The sequence below is a fragment of the Capricornis sumatraensis genome, chromosome 9 (genome assembly GCF_032405125.1).
Source record: "Capricornis sumatraensis isolate serow.1 chromosome 9, serow.2, whole genome shotgun sequence".
Taxonomy (NCBI): Eukaryota; Metazoa; Chordata; class Mammalia; order Artiodactyla; family Bovidae; genus Capricornis; species Capricornis sumatraensis.
In genome coordinates this window covers 88,930,414-88,949,498 of record NC_091077.1, presented here as the reverse complement: position 1 = coordinate 88,949,498, position 19,085 = coordinate 88,930,414, and positions in this window count along the sequence as shown.

Below are 19,085 nucleotides of genomic sequence, written 5' to 3'. Positions count from 1 at the left end.
GGAATTTTCCCGACCCAGGCAGAGAACCTGCTCTCTTATGTCTCTGGAATTAGGAGGTGGGACCTAGTGCCACTAGTGCCACCTGGGAAACCCTCATGTCTTCTTAGTCTCTTCTAATTAGGGTATTTCTTCAGTCTTAATGTTTTATTTAGGACCTTGACATCTTAGAAGGGTACTAGCCAGTATTATATAGAATAAATCTGTCTGTATGATGTTTCATGTTCAAGTTTATATTATGCATTTTTTGCAAAAAATGGCACAGAAATGATTTTATGTCCTCAGTACATCATCTTCTAAGATGCTTTGTAATTTCTGACACCATAAAATGTCCCCGACTTATATTTTTTCTAGCTAAGCTCTATTTAGTTTTCTTGGAGAATGCTATATTTAGAAACCAAAATCTGGATGTTAGGCATGATCATTTGTACTTGGTAATCTTCCTTCAAAATACTCTTACGGGACAGAACTAGGAAAGATATATATATTTCTAAACCTATCTATGTTAAAAGCAGTAACAATATCAACAACAGCAGAGTTTATATTCATACATTCAATTTACATCTAAAACTACAAGGACCATCATTGCCTTCTCCCTTAGCTTGCCTATATGTCCTTTCTATGGCAGTGAGATAGCTGGCTCTTATACCCACAATATAATTAATTATTTACTAAATTCTAACATATATAGTTTCACAATTATTAATCTGTTTCTCTGGGAAAACAAGTTTATTACTTAGAAGTACTATATTGTTGTCTTCGCTCTAACAATATTTAGTAAGTCACTGTTTTCCACAGATACTTTAGGTTAGTTATCAGAACTTCAATAAATTTAATACATTATTCAGTATCAAATAGAAAAATTGCATTTTCAGAAAGAACGACATAATGTGACTAATTCTTTATGTGTAAGAACAGGGTGCACCCGAGTGGTTGAGGCTATAGCAGTGTTTAATATTTCTTCTTTTATATTTTATTTGTTTTTTAATTTTTTTCAGCTAGATAGCTGTAGATACCTGGATACTTTTTTAAAAAACAAAAGTACTGTAGTACTCAATGTAAACTCTAGTTGCCAAATGAATATTTTCCTATTTTGTTTAATGGATATGGTTCACAAAAGACATTTTTTGTGATTAATTTGGATAACTGTGAGAGAAAGCAAAAATAAAATTTATGAATTTGTTTTTAACATGTTTTCTCTGATTGTGAAAGTAATAAATGCTCATTGTGTAAATAATGATTGATAAAGAAAAAGTTATAGAAGCTAGTAAAAATTATTCATTATGTCATTATTTAGAGATAATGACTGTTAAATCCCAATACATGCCCTTCACTTTTATATATGGGTATATGAATAACTATATGTTTAGTTTTAAATTATGCTTTTTTCGCTTTAATTATTAGAAACATTTTCCTTGTTACTAAATATCTTTCAAAAATGAGATTTTCAGTGGCTGAATATTTTTCCATCAGATACCATGTTTTATCTGACCATACTCCTAATGAGGATTTAGGCAGTTCCCAATTTTTATGCTCTTATAAAAAGCACTTCATTGACTTCCTTGCATGTGTTATAAAACTTTATATGTTGTTGATGGTGAGCAGTGTTACTCCATCTAAAATATAGTAAACAAAAAGATGGCTAGAACTCTTTCAGAAGAAAATAAGCAACAAATACTCTATGAATGGATGGAAAAATGAGGATAGCAGAAATGACAAAGTCACCCAGATGGAATATGCGGTGAAGCTGTTCTCCACTGAGAATACAGGTGCTAGAATGTGTTGACCCTTACCACAATTTTTCTGCACAAGAAATTTTACTGGGTTTATCAGTTAGCTTTTGCTGTGTAACAAACCACCTCAAAATTTAGTGACTTAAAAACACTATGCCATGACAAATTTTTCTCACCATTCTGTGGAGCAGTTCTTCTCTTCTGGGCTGGCTTGGGCTTGGACTAGATGGTCTCAGATGGCTTCAGTCATGTGTCTGGTGCTTTAAAAAGGACAACTGGAGGTCTCATTTTGTCTCTCATCTCTCAGTGAGGCCATCCTATGTTTATTTACATGGTGTCAGAGGTGCCTCTCTGTTTATGACAGACCCTTTGAATTTTTCCTACAGTGTTTATCAAAGAGTAGGCAAAAATAAATATTTAAATTGGTTGGTGGTCAGTTGGTTCATGAAATTGTTCCATTTAAGTTTTGTTTTAAGACTTTGGGGTTTCTTATGAAATTATTTGATTTGTGAGATTCAGATCCAGATGTTCTCATTCAGTAGGTTCCAGTAGGGTCTAAGAACTTATTTGGAGAAAGTAGGATATTCTGATGCAGTTAGGCCAGATTTTGAGAAAATGATTTCAGGCTGTGACTCAGTGTATTACAGAAGCATGAAGGAAATCCATTAAATATATATGGATGATAGACACAAAGATTTAAAAGCTGATGTCTTTATTTGAAAAGAATAGGTTGTGTTCATTGCATGCTTTTATTTTTTTAAATCCTTCCCCTCCCCTGTTTTTTTTTTTGGCTGGCACTTCCACAGCTATGAGACAGGACAGACTGCAAAAGTCTTGGATGTAGAGAGTGGAAATGATTCAGAGTTGAGCGAAAACCAGGAATCAAAACTCAAGAACAAGACTAGAGGTCTACTTATTTTGGGAGAGGGCATATCAGTTATAAAACCAGGAAATCACTCCAAAATCAAAATAGAAACAAGCAAACAAACTCATGTGGATGAAGGTACTACCAGCTAAGAACTAAATAGGGTTTATTTGGCATGCAGAAGAAAGAAGGAAGGAATAGACGACGAATGTAATTCTTCGGTGATTTAAATGTTAAAAACTCCATATTAAGAAGTTTCACAGACAAACATCAATAATGTACATAGTGGCATGTTAAGATTCAGGATCAGAAAATTCAGTAATTTGTGGAATGTGGTACAGGATGAAAAGAGTTTTCCAGTTCTGGAATACCAAGGTCAGAGTAGAATTAGAAGTAAGAATGGTTCTCAGCTCTGATCCATCAAATTACTGTCATCAGTTCAGTTCAGTCGTTCAGCTGTGTCCGACTCTTTGTGACCCCATGAACCGCAGCACGCCAGGCCTCCCTGTCCATCACCAACTCCCAGAGTTTACCAAAACTCATGTCCATTGAGTCATTGATGCCATCCAACCATCTCATCCTCTGTTGTCCCCTTCTCCCACCTTCAATCTTTCCCAGCATCTGGGTCTTTTCCAATGAGTAAGATCTTCACATCAGGTGGCCAAAGTATTAAAGTTTCAGCTTCAACATCAGTCCTTCCAATGAACACCCAGGACAGATCTCCTTTAGGATGGACTGGTTGGATCTCCTTGCAGTCCAAGGGACTCTCAAGAGTCTTCTGCAGCACCACAGTTCTAAAGCATCAGTTCTTTGGCACTCAGCTTTCTTCACAGTCCCACTGTCACATCCATACATTACCACTGGAAAAACCATAGCCTTGACTAGATGGACCTTTGTTGACAAAGTAAATATCTTTGCTTTTTAAAATGCTGTCTAGGTTGATCATAACTTTCCTTCCAAGGAGAAAGTGTCTTTCAATTTCATGGCTGCAATCACCATCTGCAGTGATTTTGGAGCCCAGAAACATAAAGTCTGACACTGTTTCCACTGTTTCCCCATCTATTTGCCATAAACTGACAGACTGGATGCCATGATCCTAGTTTTCTGAATGTTGAGCTTTAAGCCAACTTTTTCACTCTCCTCTTTCACTTTCATCAAGAGGCTCTTTAGTTCTTCTTCACTTTCTGCCATAAGGGTGGGTCATTTGTATATCTGAGGTTATTAATATTTCTTCTGACAATCTTGATTCCAGTTTGTGCTTCTTCCAGCCCAGCGTTTCTCATGATGTACTCTGCATATAAGTTAAATAAGCCGGGTGACAATATACAGCCTTGACGTACTCCTTTTCCAATTTGGAACCATCTATTGTTCCATGTCCAGTTCTCACTGTTGCTTCCTGAACTGCATGCAGATTTCTCAAGAGGCAGGTCAGGTGGTCTGGTATTCCCGTCTCTTTCAGAATTTCCCACAGTGTATTGTGATCCACACAGTCAAGGGCTTTGGCATAGTCAATAAAGCAGAAGTCGATGTTTTTCTGGAACTCTCTTGCTTTTTTGATGATCCAGCGGGTGTTGGCAATTTGATCTCTGGTTCCTCTGCCTTTCCTAAAACCAGCTTGAACATCTGGAAGTTCACCGTTCATATATTGCTGAAGCCTGGCTTTGAGAATTTTGAGCATTACTTTGCTAGTGTGTGCTACTGCTAAGTCACTTCAGTTGTGTCCGACTCTGTGCAACGCCATAGATGGCAGCCCACCAGGCTCCCCCATCCCTGGGATTCTCCAGGCAAGAACACAGGAGTGGGTTGCCATTTCCTTCTCCAACGCATGAAAGTGAAAAGTGAAAGTGAAGTCGCTCAGTCGTGTCCAGCCCTCAGCGACCCCATGGACTGCAGCCTTCCAGGCTTTTGCATCCATCGGATTTTCCAGGCAAGAATACTGGAGTGGGGTGCCATTGCCTTCTCCGTTGCTAGTGTGTGAGATGAGTGCGATTGTGTGGTAGTTTGAGCACTTTTTGGCATTGCCTTTCTTTGGGATTGGAACGAAAACTGCCCTTTTCCAGTGTTGTGGCCACTGTGGAGTTTTCGCAATTTGCTGGCATATTGAGTGCAGCACTTTCACAGCATCATCTTTTAGGATTCGAAATAGCTCAACTGAAATTCCATCACGTCCATTAGCTTTGCTCGTAGTGATGCTTTCTAAGGCCCACTTGACTTCACATTCCAGGATGTCTGGCTGTAGGTGAGTGTGAGTCATCACACCATCATGATTATCTGGGTCATGAAGATCTTTTTTGTACAGTTCTTCTGTGTATTCTTGCCACTTCTTCTTAACATCTGCTTCCGTTAGGTCCATACCATTTATGTCCTTTATTGAGCCCATCTTTGCATGAAATGTTCCCTTGCTATCTCTAATTTTCTTGAAGAGTTCTCTAGTCTTTCCCATTCTGTTCTTTTCCTCTATTTCTTTGTGTTGATTGCTGAGGAAGCCTTTCTTATCTCTCCTTGCTATTCTTTGGAACTCTGCATTCAGAAGCTTGTATCTTTCCTTTTCTCCTTTGCTTTTTGCTTCTCTTCTTTTCAGGAAAGCTTTTTATATCTCCTCTCAGGACCAAAGCTTCCCCTGGTGGCTCAGATGTAAAGAATCTGCCTACAATATGGGAGACCCAGGTATGATACCTGTGTCGGGAAGATCTCATGGAGAAGGGCATGGCAACCCACTCCAGTATTCTTGCCTGGAGAATTACATGGACAGAGGAGCCTGGTGGGCTAGAGTCCATGGAGTTGCAAACAGTCAGACACAACTGAGCGACTAACACACTTGGGACTGATGACTGATCTATAATAAGAGGCTAATCACGGAGGAGATTTCCTTAGGATATTTGTCTAAGGTTTCCCCTCCCCCGCAGTTATATAACACTAATTACATAAGATATTAAATCAATCAAATACCCCCTTTTCTTCTTGAGCTACTTCTCTCCATACTTCTATCCTTGTCAAGTAGGAACAGTCAGTCATCCTATTTCTGTTATGGCCAATGTTGCTATTGATACTGAAGTATGACCATTTTTCTATATCACTTATTTCAGCTACTGGATTCTTCATTCCTTGAGGCCAGGTGCTTTATTTATCTTAATTCTGCATTGTATGACATAATGCCTTGAACATAGGAGATGTTTAAGAAATGCTTTTTGAATATGTGAAAGAAGATTAGTTATTTTAAAGAAGGAAACTTTAAGCTTTTGAGACTGTGTTCTCAGATTCAGGACTTAAAAGGAAGAAGTTTAAAATGTGTGAAATATCCTTTGGGTTTTTTCTTTGGAGAAGACTCTTGAGAGTCCCTTGGACTGCAAGGAGATCCAACCAGTCCATCCTGAAGGAGTTCAGTCCTGGGTGTTCATTGGAAGGACTGATGTTGAAGCTGAAACTCCAATACTTTGGCCACCTCATGTGAAGAGTTGACTCATTGGAAAAGATCCTGATGCTGGGAGGGATTGGGGGCAGGAGGAGAAAGGGATGACAGAGGATGACATGGCTGGATGGCATCACTGACTCGATGGACATGGGTCTGAGTGAACTCTGGGAGTTGGTAATGGACAGGGAGGCCTGGCATGCTGTGATTCATGGGGTTGCAAGGAGTTGGACATGACTGAACGACTGAACTGAACTGAATATATCTTTTGTTCATTTAAAAATTGGATTATCTACCTTTTTAAATTTGCTTGTATTCAAAATATATTCTGGGATAAGTTCCTTGTCAGATATATGTAATGCCAGTATATTATCTTATCCTGTGACTTTTTTTTCAATAACCAGACATTAACAATATATATTGTATGATACTATTTCATGAAGTTAAAAAGGAGGCAAAACTTACCTATTGTAGTAGAAGTCAAATTACTACTTACCTCTAGTGGATGGGGAAGTGATAGGGATTGGGAAAGTACAAAAAGAGGCTTCAGTGGTGTTAGTAATATTCTGTATTTTGATCTGATCTGGATGGAGTTCCATTGGCATATGCTTTTCTAAAAGTATCAAGTGTGCATTTAATATTTTTCTACTTTGCTACATCTCAATAAAAAGTAAAAATAAAGAAATTATGTGCATGAAAGAGCCTTTTAAAATAACATATACTTTTAGTCACTGTCAAAGCAAGGAAGCTCAAGCCATTTAAATGAAGAAAAAATAGACTTCTGCCTTTCTTGGTGTGATCCAGACCAGCCCATGCATACTTGGATGTTTCATGAATTCTTTCTATGTAGTAACTAGCATAAGCATGGCCACAAATTAAAGAGTCATTTCGAATAACTTAGATTTACTAATCAATGTTGTTTCTCAACCATTTAGACTTACCACATGGGGATATCTGAATAGTCTGTTGAGACGATCCTATCAGTCCAAAAAGACTATAATTGCTGGATTCTGGTTCATTTGGCCTCTTGAGGCATATCATAAATCATGAGGCATAAGCAAATTTTTATTCATTAAACTACTTCCAGTTAGCACTCTGTAGGGTTTAAAGTTCTCTAATATTTATTATATTTAACTTGTGGTCCCAGATGGAAATATGCTTTAACTTTTACTACAAAAACCTACAGAATTCTTTGCCTAAATGGAAGATCTGGTTAAATTTCTTTTAACCACTTGATCATTTCTATCTTACGTGGTCCCTATATGTATCCTCACACAGCTCTGCCTAAAAATTTTCTTTCTAATTTTAAAGAGTCACAAAGGCCATAATATCTAATTTATTGTAAACACTAACATTGTAAACTAAAACTATAGCATCCCTTTTTTGAAAGTATCCAACAGAGTATAAATATTAAAATATCAATCCAACATCATCCATTTTAAAAAATGAACAAAATGTTTTAATAGTTGGAGACATTTTTTCTTGAAGTCATACTGTGATCCCATTTTCTCCAAAGAATTTAACTTAGTATAATACATTTTTATGCTTGAAAATCTTTTTTATTGTATAATTATCTTAATTCTTAGCAACAGAAATATTTACTTTAATTGAAGTTAAAATCTCTATTTCTTGTGACCATTAATCTATATATATTAAACTTTTTTCCAGGATCAAATTACCATTGAAACTATTATTAGTGCATAATTGATCAAGTCAATACACAAATTTATAAATCTTTATACACTATATATAAAAGTTAATTATTAAAATTAAAGATTTTGGGGGGATATTTTGTAGTTGAGAACATTGATAAATATTTTTGCATAAGTAAGTAGATAGAAATGAAATTTATTTGTTATTGAAATATCACTATTCTTTGTTCACAGTCATATGTCAAAAATTATATAGTGACCTATTATTAAAATTATATTTCAACTATCAGCTTGATCAGGGCCTCTTTCAGTTTCATTGTAAGCAAGAATTAGAAGTCATCTGACTTGCAAAAACATTACCCAGTCAAAAGAATTGTCCTTTCTCAAAACCACGAAGCCTTTCTCAAGATTTTCCCACTGATTATTACTGTCATTTTTTTCATGTACGGGCACCTTGTTTGGCTCAATATTCTCAGAAAGGGTTGGTGAAATAAAAATATCATTTATTTAATATATTTGTGGTACTTTTTTTGATAAAGCTCTGCTTTCTTATATTTTATATATAGTTCTATCAAACTTTTAAGTATGGACTTAACTCTTTCAGTTCATAGAAAATTTTCACCTTATAACCTAGTTGGAAAGGTCAGATTTTATTGTTAAAAAAAAAAATCAGCCAAGTTAGTGTTCCTTTCTGTCACAAAATGGCTGCCTTTGTTTTTCAGTATTTAAAATGATTAAAAAAAATCATAACCACATCACTTCTGATTCCCAGTGTGAATTTTGATGAATAAATGAGAAATTGTTTTTCATAGATTTGTTACTTGGACTCAATAAGGTGGTTGCACCTGTTTGCGTTTAAGTGCTCCTGGGTCTTTCCCTCAGGAGCGCTGTCTTCACTCCTGAAACCCACTCACAGTATATCTCAGTTCAGACAATTCCAATGTGGGCCAGATTATGCTGCCTTTAATTTTATTCCTAGCCGTTAGTGGAAAAGGTGTAAGATATATAGAAGGGCAGAAAGAAAGTGAAAGTGAAGTTGCTCAGTCGTGTCCGACTCTTTGCGACCCCATGGACTGTAGCCTGCCAGGCTCCTCCATCCATGGAATTCTCCAAGCAAGAACACTGGAGGGGGTTGCCATTTCCTTCTCTAGGGCATCTTCCTGTCCCGGGGATAGAACCCTGGTCTCCCACACTGCGGGCAGACTCTACCGTCTGAGGCACCAGAGAGGGGCAGACAGAAAGCCATATCCTGCTTTTTTTGTGCCTTGATTTAAGAAGTCTTTACCGAGTTCTTAATGTCAGTATTTCAAATTGTTCCTTTGATGGGCACCATGGAAATTTATACTTCAAGGGAGGGCACCATGGTGAGATTCTAGATGAATAAAGACAAGTACCTTTTTCTTTTCAAAGTGGAAGAAGAGAAATTATCAAAGCACAGGTGGGGAAGGAGAAGATGTCTGATTCCTAGACTGATTTCTCTAATAAGACTATGTTCACTTCCTGTTTGAAAATAATGTAAGTATATTCACAAATAAATGTATGTATAACATGTATGAAAGCAAATTAACTGACGTGATTTTGAATGTTGGCTTTTTACTTTCAGTATTTAAATTTGGCAGATGAAGACAAAGCTTCACTGTTTTATTATTTTTTTAAATGGATGAAGAAGTGTGAATTTACTTCTTTCTTTTTTTCTTTTTAACTCCTTTTCAATTTTTTTTTTTTAAAAAGGCTTTATTTCTTAGTTCAGTTTTAGGTTCACATCAAAATTGAGAGGATGCTACAGACATTTTCTGTATACTTCCTGCCCCAAACATACACAGCCCCCTCCTTCATTAATGCACAATATTGGCACAATTGTCACAAGGGATGAATCTACACATTTCATCACTTAAAGTCTATAGTTAAATTGTGGTTCAGTGTTGTATGTTTTGTGGGTTTAGTTGAATGTATGACATGTATCCAACATGAAAATGTCACACAAAGTTTCTCATTGTCCTAAAAGTCCTCTGCACTTTTGCTGTTCCCTTCTGCTGTCTTTCCCTGACCCCTTGCAACCACTGATCCTTTTACTGTCTCCATAATTATGCCCCTCCTTCCAGTTTTGGCTACGCTGGAAAATCATAGGGTACTATAATATTTCAACAGATCTGAAAGGAGAATGGCTTTCAGAGTTAAATAGAAAATTCTGTCTTTTCTGAAAAGATTGCCTACTATCTAGCTAGAGAATAAGGTAGAGTTCATGAAAAAAATTCTCTGTTTGAAACTTAAATAAGAAAATCCAAAATGGCATGGGATTTAGAATTGTGGAGAATGTAGCTCATGAATAAAAATGTACAGAGCATAGATGCAGCTTTTGCCCTCTTTTTACTCAAATTTTCTTGTTCCTAAAACAAAGTCTTAACTCCATACTTGCTTGGGGAAGAAGAAAATATTAGTATTAGAAGGAAATATTAAAATATTTGTATAAACATAAATCTTATATATTCAAATGCACAGAACTACTTTTGAAAATTATGCCAGTTTGAAAGTAAAAGCTATGCAAGTCTATTTAAAAATTAGGAAAAGAGCAGGAAGAAGAAACAGGTATCACTCATAACTATAATACTTGGAAATAGTCACATAATACTTTTTTTCTCAGTCACTTGTTCATGCATGTATATTTTTGTATAGTTGAAATCATACTCCATATATAACATGGCTTGTAACGACTTTCATTTATCATATTTTGTCATGACTAAAAATTTAGAAACTTAATTTTAATGACTAGTATTCCATCTCATAGATGTATCATAATTTAAGTCATTTTCAGTTTTTACTCTTATACCTTCTGCTGTGATGAACATCCTTTTCTATAAATATTTTCTTACATTTCTGTTTTTTTCTTAGGGTAGAATTTTGGAAATGGAATTTTTAGAGCAAAAAACCAGATTTTAAAACCTCATGTATTGCTGAATTATTTTGCAGAAAGGATGCTCAGATTGACAGTTTCACAACCAGTGTGAGAAAGTGATAATTTTATGTGTTCTTCCAAGCACTGAGTATTAGTTTTTAAAAGTCTCTGCTGGGTAGGTGAAAAAGGTAATCTCATATTGAATTGTATATTATTTCTATCTCATTCATTAATTCTTTCTTAATTGGTTCAGTCCAATTCAGTCACTCAGTCATGTTTGACACTCTGTGACCCCCATGAACTGCAGCACCCCAAGCCTCCCTGTCTATCACCAACTCCTGGGGTCTACCCAAACTCATGTCCATTGAGTCAGTGATGCCATCCAACCATCTCATCCTCTGTTGTCCCTTCTCCTCTTGCTCTCAATCTTTTCCAGCATCAGGGTCTTTTCCAGTGAGTCAGCTCTTTGCATCAGGTGGCCAAAGTATTGCAGTTTCAGCTTCAGCATCAGTCCTTCCAATGTACACCCAGGACTGAACTCCTTTAGGATGGACTGGTTGGATCTCCTTGCACTCTAAGGGACTCTCAAGAGTCTTCTCCAACACCACAGTTCAAAAGCATCAATTCTTCCGTGCTCAGCTTTCTTTATAGTCCAACTCTCACATCCATACATGACTACTGGAAAAACCATACTGTTGACTTGACGGACCTTTGTTGGCAAAGTAATGTCTCTGCTTTTTAAAATGCTGTCTAGGTTGGTCATAACTTTCCTTCCAAGGAGTAGGCGTCTTTTAATTTCATGGCTGAAATCACCATCTGCAGTGACTTTGGAGCCCCCCCAAAATAGGGTCTCTCACTGTTTCTACAATTTCCCAATCTATTTGCCATGAAGTGATGAGACCAGATGCCATGATCTTAGTTTCTGAATGTTGAGCTTTAAGCCAACTTTTTCACTCTCCTCTTTTATTTTCATCAAGAGGCTCTTTAGTTCTTCACTTCTGCCATAAGGGTGGTGTCATCTGCATATCTGAAGTTATTGCTTAATTGGTTAGGTTTTACAAATAGCTATACATCTTATACACAAAAGTATGGAGAGTATATGAACAAAACAACATATCTGAAACCTCCCAGATTTTTGGTACAGGTATGATATAGATTTAATAACTTTAAGATATGATTCTCTTTTGAAGAATTAATTTTAATAAAGTTTGAAATTCCTTATTTCTTTTTAATTATAATTCTTCCTTCAGTGTAGGCCTTAGTTTTTCTATATCTTTTTAGTATTACTTATTAACGCAAGTAATAATACTTGTGTTATACTATGGCAGGCAGAATAATGCTCCTCAAAGGTGTCCATGTTCCAGTTCCAGCAACAGGTGCAAATGTTGCTACACATAAGAGAGGGGAATTAAGGTTGCAGATGCACTGAGGTTGTTAATCAGCTGACCTCTTATTAGGGTGATTATCCTAGACTATTTGGTTGGTTGCTAGTGGTAAAGAACCTGCCTGTGAATACAGGAGATGTAAGAGCGGTGGGTTCAGTCCCTGGGTCAGAAAGATCCCCTGGAGGAGGGCATGGCAACCCGTTCCAGTATTCTTGCCTGGAGAATCCCAAGCATAGAGGAGCCTGGCGGGCTACAGTTCATAGGGTCACACAGAGTCTAACACAACTGAAGTGTCTTATTACGGGACAGCACAGTGTAATTAAAAGTCCTTAATAGTTGAAGAGGGAGGCAGAAGTGGAGGTCAGAGTGATCAGCCTGGGCAGGACTCAACCTGCTGTGCTAACTTTGAAGGTAGATGAAGAGGGCCATAGACCAAGGGACACAGGCATCTTCTAGAAGCTGGAGGTATATTGTTCCTTAGAGCCTCCAGAGAGGAGTACAGCCCTGCAGACACCTTGATTTTATTTCACTGAGACTGAAGTCAAGTCTTCTGACCTATAGGAATATGATAATAAATTTGTGTTGTTTCAGCTCAGTAAGTATGTGGTTATTTCTTACAGCAGCAGTAGCAAGCTAATACATAGACAAATGCCTTTATTGTGATTCAGCGTGGGTCTGGAATATTAAAACCTTCCTTGATTCATAAAAAATTTCTCATTTCATTATCATTCAAATTTAAATACTTTTTGCCAAAACAGTCGTTGATGTATTTATTAAAATTAGATTTTACAATTAGATTTTTTTCTCAACTGACCTTAATTATATAAAACAGATGTTTACTTATTAATGTCACTTTGTATTTTTCAAGTACATTATTTATGATTTTCATTTTATGTACTGATCAAATTCCATTACATTTATTACTTCAGTTGCTTTGTGGGATTGACTCCATCCTTAATTATAATTTCTTTACATTTTTACTGGATAGTGTTGAAGACCAATATCTCAAAAATTGTGGGATAATACTCATATTTTTCTCCTCCAGTGAAACATCGCAAAGTATTTTTCACATGAATATTTCTGTTAAAATGTCTGTGGTATTTGGACCTTTACATGATCTGAATGTAATAGTCTGTGATAGTAGATTTATTTTTTCAGTAAACATTTGTTGAGCACTGTAATATGCTGTCCTTTTTTTTTTTTTTTTTGTAAAATGATGATGATAAAGCCACGAGCAGTTTCTCTCCTCTTAAGGTCACAGTTTTATCAAGACAAATGTAGGATAATGTCAGGCTAGCCTTATGGTCAACTTGTAAAAAAAACAAAAAGCAAAAACACAAACCCAAAACACATACACATATAGGGAGCCTCTCTTATTTTTCCCTTGAATGACTGAAATTTTAGCTGATCTGCCAATATACTCTCTGGTCCCACTACACTCCATTCTTGAGATGGAAATAGAGTGATTTTTTTAAACATAAGGCAGGTCATGACACTTCTCTACCCAAACACCCCCAGTGGCTTCTGGGCTCATAGTAAATGCTGGAGTCGTCAGGCTGGCAAGGTGAAATGCCTCACATACCTGCCTGTATCAACACCACACTGCTCCTGTGGGTATCTTTCTGGTTTTGAACACATACCATCAGGTGTGATCATGTTCCTACCTCAGATTTTCTGCACTTGCTGTTCTCTCAGTCTGTAGCAATCTTTCTCCGGACACACACTTGCTGTATCCGTTTACTTCCTTGCGGTTGCTGCTTATTGCTTATGTGTCATTGTACCACTAAGGCTTTCCATGACCATCCTATTTAACGGCAGTTACCCTGCTGGCCAGGATGTCATGTCCTAACTCAATCTGGTCTGTTTTTCTGCCATCTTGTGTTCTTACAGTTTTTACTATTCTCTATGTCATATAATGTGCTTTGTCTAGTCTCTTTCTCCCTCCATTAGGAGGTAAGCTCTAACAGGGATTTCAGTTAATGCCATCACTGCTCTATAGAATAGTACTTAGCACATAGTAGGTACTCAAATGTTTGCTGAATGAATAATCAAATGAAGGAAATTGGAATCAATCTCAGGATGTCAAAAGGATTTTCACATGAAAGCTACTTGTGAGATTGGTTTTGAAAGATGATTAAGAATGACTCTGAAGGGAAAGGAAAGGGTATTCCAATTGGGGGAAAAAGCAGGCAGGAAAGCAAGAGGCCACTAGACTTCCACTGTCACAAGTATAATTATCTTCCGAAGTGGTTAGACTCTAAATGGTTCGAAGTTGTACTAGGGATATCAAGCCTTGCCTCCAAGAGAACTTGTAAATTGTTCTGTGTGTGTCTTACCTGCTTGGCTAAGAAAGGCAAATCCTTTCTATTACTGGTGGAAAGAAGATGGATGTTGAAGATGGATAGACAACAGTCTATTCAAGACAATGGAGGTACAATGGTACTTTTAGAATGAATGAAAGCATGAAGCACGGCCATGCATGTTTCCAGTTATGATTTTGGTATGTAGGGCCTTAGAGGGATGAGTACTATAGCTTGGGAAAAGCTTTTCCATTATGTTGAGAAACTACTTGTTTTGCTTCTGGCTTAGTGTTTGTTTTCAAATTTCAAAATAAAATTTGGTGACAGTTCTACTTGGAATCTAGGGAATGGTAGAATTTGTCAGTTACTCATACAGAGGATAAAGGAGAGGAATCTCTGAAAAGCAGTCTACTCAAGCCTGGGAGTGATAGGCATGGTATGAGATGATACATAGAATTACAAAAACAGTATGGTATACAGGTCTTCCCTGTAGCTCAAACGGTAAAGAGTCTGGCTGCAATGCAGGAGACCCAGGTTCAATCCCTGGGCTGGGAAGATCCTCTGGAGAAGGGAATGGCAACCCACTCCAGTATTCTTGCCTGGAGAATCCCATGGATAGAGGAGCCTGGCGGGCTACGGTCCGTGGGGTCGCAAAGAGTCGGACTCAGCAGAGCAACTGACACTACTAGTATGGTATACTCATTGCCTTGGAGACATTTACAGTTTAATGAGAGGAGTAAAATGAACCGTATCAAAGCCAGCACATATCATGGGGACACACAATGATAAGTTATTTCACCGAGTAATTATTTAGTATTCGTAACAGACTTATGAGATACTTAGTATTATGTTTATTTTACAGATGAGATAAGGAAGGCTTAGGGAGACTAAGTAAGTTATCCCAAGTCACAACACTAGGAAGCAGTAGAGCCGGTACTTGAACCCAGATCTGCTGACCTCCCAGCTCATACACCATTTTTATCTGAAAACACAAAATTATATATTTAGAAGAAAAGTATAAATAGAATTTCATATGGGAATATTTATGTACAACCAGTAATATATGTGAGACAGTAATAAAATAAGCAACTGAGTATCTGTGTGCCTAATATGTATAGATGTAATATTACTTTATTTCAGAGCAGTTAAAAACAAGTTAGTTTGTCTTTGTTCTTGTGCCCTTGACCCATCTCAAATACAAAAATGAAGAAATTACTAACATTATAGTATGTTTCAGGGAGATGGGTGAAAAGGTTTAATGGTTTAATCAGGTGTATTTTTTTTCCTGAGAAGTCCAAAAAATCTACTTTTTTCCCCAAAGTGTATTTAGTTTTCTTTGTTGCTTTTTTGTTGTTATGTAATACATGTTATTAAGGAATTTAATGTGTATAGTATTCTGGGTTGACATCTACTTTTTAAATAAGCCACTTTGTAAAAAGTGGCATTTAGACAGGTGCATTAACGTCTTCAGGCCCCTGTTTAGCACTCCGCTGGAGTAATTCGTTGGTCTGTTACATATCCTGGGGCATTTTACTGGCAAAGTGAAGACTGCATTTGTTAAAGCTCCAGAAAATATGCTTGCTTTTGTAGAAGCATAATGACTTATATTTATTTATTAAAAAAAAGAAATAACTCTGGAGATTCTGCTGAAATTTTTTGCAAATAACGCTCAGTGCCTCTGTAAAAAGTCTCCATGTTTCTGGAACTCCTAAAAATTCAGTAAAATCTCATTAACTTGCTGTCAATAGTTAAAAACCAGTTCTAATTTGAAGAGTAATTCCCAAGTCACCTAAATTACGTTATGTGTACAAACACAACATTGGAGATTTGGCTCCAGTGCAAAGTGCCTCTAGAAACAGTTAATAATAGCAACTGTTTTTAAAACTCTGGAAATGAGTTAACTTACAATTTGTAAGGCACCTAGCTAAAAGCAGAAAGGAAGAGTATTAAAGCACTGTTTACACTTAATTGATTTTCCTCTGAACTCTTTTTCTCGAATCCCTTGTCAGATAGTAATTTGTGTCAATAGCAGGAGGTTTGCCCGAAGAAGCAGTCTCTGTGCTTGCTTGGGTCACTTAAAGTCATACAATGTTGGATTTTATATATGTTTAATTTGAAGGTATTTCTCCTTGGTCTCTGTTACTTTAAGTCGTTAGAGCTTCACTTTCCTAAGGTAGAAATGGCAGAAGTGTATTTATATGGGTAGAAAACAAGCTGCAGTTTATTTCATAAGATCAAGCTTTTCATTTTTTTTAAACCTCTCTTCCTGTCTCTTTCTCTTGATAGCACCTGCATGAGCTAAATAACTCAGACTCAAGGGACCTCAGTCTTCACTGACTTACCTTAATTTTCCTTTCCACTTCCGTTTTTAATGAGTGGCCAAATCTGACTTTCCTTTTGCAACATTTTTTTCATCGTTTTCTGTTTTTGTATGACTATTGCTATGCACCAAGTTTGGTTATTACTGTCCAATATCTGGAAATAGTCTTATGGAGTTCCTGTTTGCATCCCTAATTTAATTTTCTTCTTCCCATCTCTTCTAAGGCACTGTGATTAATTTAAACTCTTGCTCAAGAACCAATGATGATTTTCATGTAAAAAAAAAAAATTGAGTTTTTGAAACTCAATCAAGGATCTTTTCAAGCTGACTCCATGCCTTCCTTTCTAGAATTGTTTCTACTTCTTCAGCCTAGCATACGGGATCTAGGAAAGCAGAACATTATTGTTTTGGGGGTATAATCTGATTTTTCCAATCTTGTCATTTGTGCTCATGATGTCTTGAAAATGATCTTCAGCAGTTTCATATACATCAGCCTATATAACTTTCCCTGAGTTTCTGCAGTTCCGGGATACAAGTGGAACAGTGGATAATTTGCTTTTAATCCCTGATCCAAAGCATCTGTATTAGTTTAATGTCCAAGTGAATGAATCATACCACTTTTCCTTAATAAATGATGGCTCTGTAGCATCTTGAGAATAAACACGTTAGGTTACATATATTTGAGAGAACAATGATTTCTGCACAGTAAAATTTTGAGGTAGGATGAATGGGATGAGTAGGGCTTCTCAAGTGGCACTAGTGGTAAAGAAGCCACCTGCCAGTACAGGAGCTGTAAGAGACTTAGGTTTGATCCTTGGGTTGGGAAGATCCCCTGGAGGAAGGCAGGGCAATCCACTCCAGTAATCTTGACTAGAGAAACCCTTGGACAGAGAGCCTGGTGGGCTACAGTCCACAGGGTTGCAGAGTCAGACACGACTGAAGTGACTTAGCACAGCACATAGGGTGACTGAGAACATGGATTCTGACCCCAGGCCACCGGCATTCAGATACCAACTGTACTTGCTCACCCTATAAACTTGAGCATGTTACTGAACCTCTCTCTGTTAACTATCTCTTCCTTTACAAATTGTATCTATCACATGAGTTTATAAGAGAATTAAATAAGTTAATTTGTGTAAAGCACTGAAGAACAGTATCTGGAATTGTAAAACTAATAGAAAAAGAGAAACTAGTGTTAAAAATGGTCTGCAACAAACATTTCAGAATGTCAGAATTTAGAAGCCCAGGTTGCATTGTTCTCTCCTGCCTCTGTAACTTGATTTGTATCCAGATTTCTTTACTGGATACATTTCCTCCAATGAATCCCAATCTCTGAATATTATGAAAGAGAGTATCATTTCTCATTGTCACTTGAAGGAAGAGGAGTGGACGAGTGACTTGGAATAAGTTGTCCCAGTAACCCCATAGCTAAAATTCCTTCTGCTGACTCAGGGACTCTACAGTGTTCCATGGTCTTGAATATGGTGAAAGTCAGAAGGACAGGCAACCTTTGAAAACAGTTATCACAGAGAACACAAATAGTTAGGGTCATTGATCAATACTGTTATCAGTACTATATGTCAGAAGGAGAAGAGGGCGTCAGAGGATGAGACGGCTGGATGGCTTCACCAATGGAAAGGACATGAACCTGGGCAAACTTCAGGAGATAGTGAAGGACAGGGAGGCCTGGCATGCTGCGGTCCATGGAGTTGCAAAGAGCTGGACATCACTGGGCGACTGAACAACAGCATATCAGTCACTGTTCGAGACCTTGTCTCTTTCTCATCTAAGCCTGACAACAACCTGATGAAGCAGGCACCATTATAATACATTCTTTTTTAATGAAGAAATTGAGGTACATATAGAGTAAATAATTTGCATAAAGGTCATGTAGTCAGAAAGCAGTGGAACCAAATCTGATCTGAGAAGTTAAATTCAACCAGTCTGATTCCAGGCACCCCCCTTTCCCCAGCACTTTTATACTAAGCCCCTTAGTAGCTAATATAAACATTTATCTCTTTAACTGGCTCACTTGTGCTGCCACAAAGTACCACTGATAGAATGACATAAAGAACAGAAATTTTCTTAGACTTCTGGAGCTAGAAGTTCAAGGTCAAGGTGCCAGCAGGTCTGGTTTCTCGGAAGGCCTTTCTCTGGCTTGCGGGCGGCCGCTGTATACTGTGTCCCCACATGGCCTTTTCCTATGTATCCTCCTGTGTTCTGTGTGTTCAAATTTCCTCTTCTTACAGAATTCAGATCAGATTAGTCCTGTTCAGTTCAAGTACTCAGTCGTGTCCGACTCTTTGCGACCCCGTGAACTGCAGCACGCCAGGCCTCCCTGTCCATCACCAACTCCCAGAGTTCACCCAAACTCCTGTCCATCCAGTTGGTGATGCCATCCAGCCATCTCATCCTCTGTCGTCCCCTTCTCCTCCTGCCCCCAGTCCCTCCCAGCCTCAGGGTCTTTTCCAATGAGTCAACTCTTTGCATGAGGTAGCCCAAGTATTGGAGTCTCAGCTTCAATATCAGTC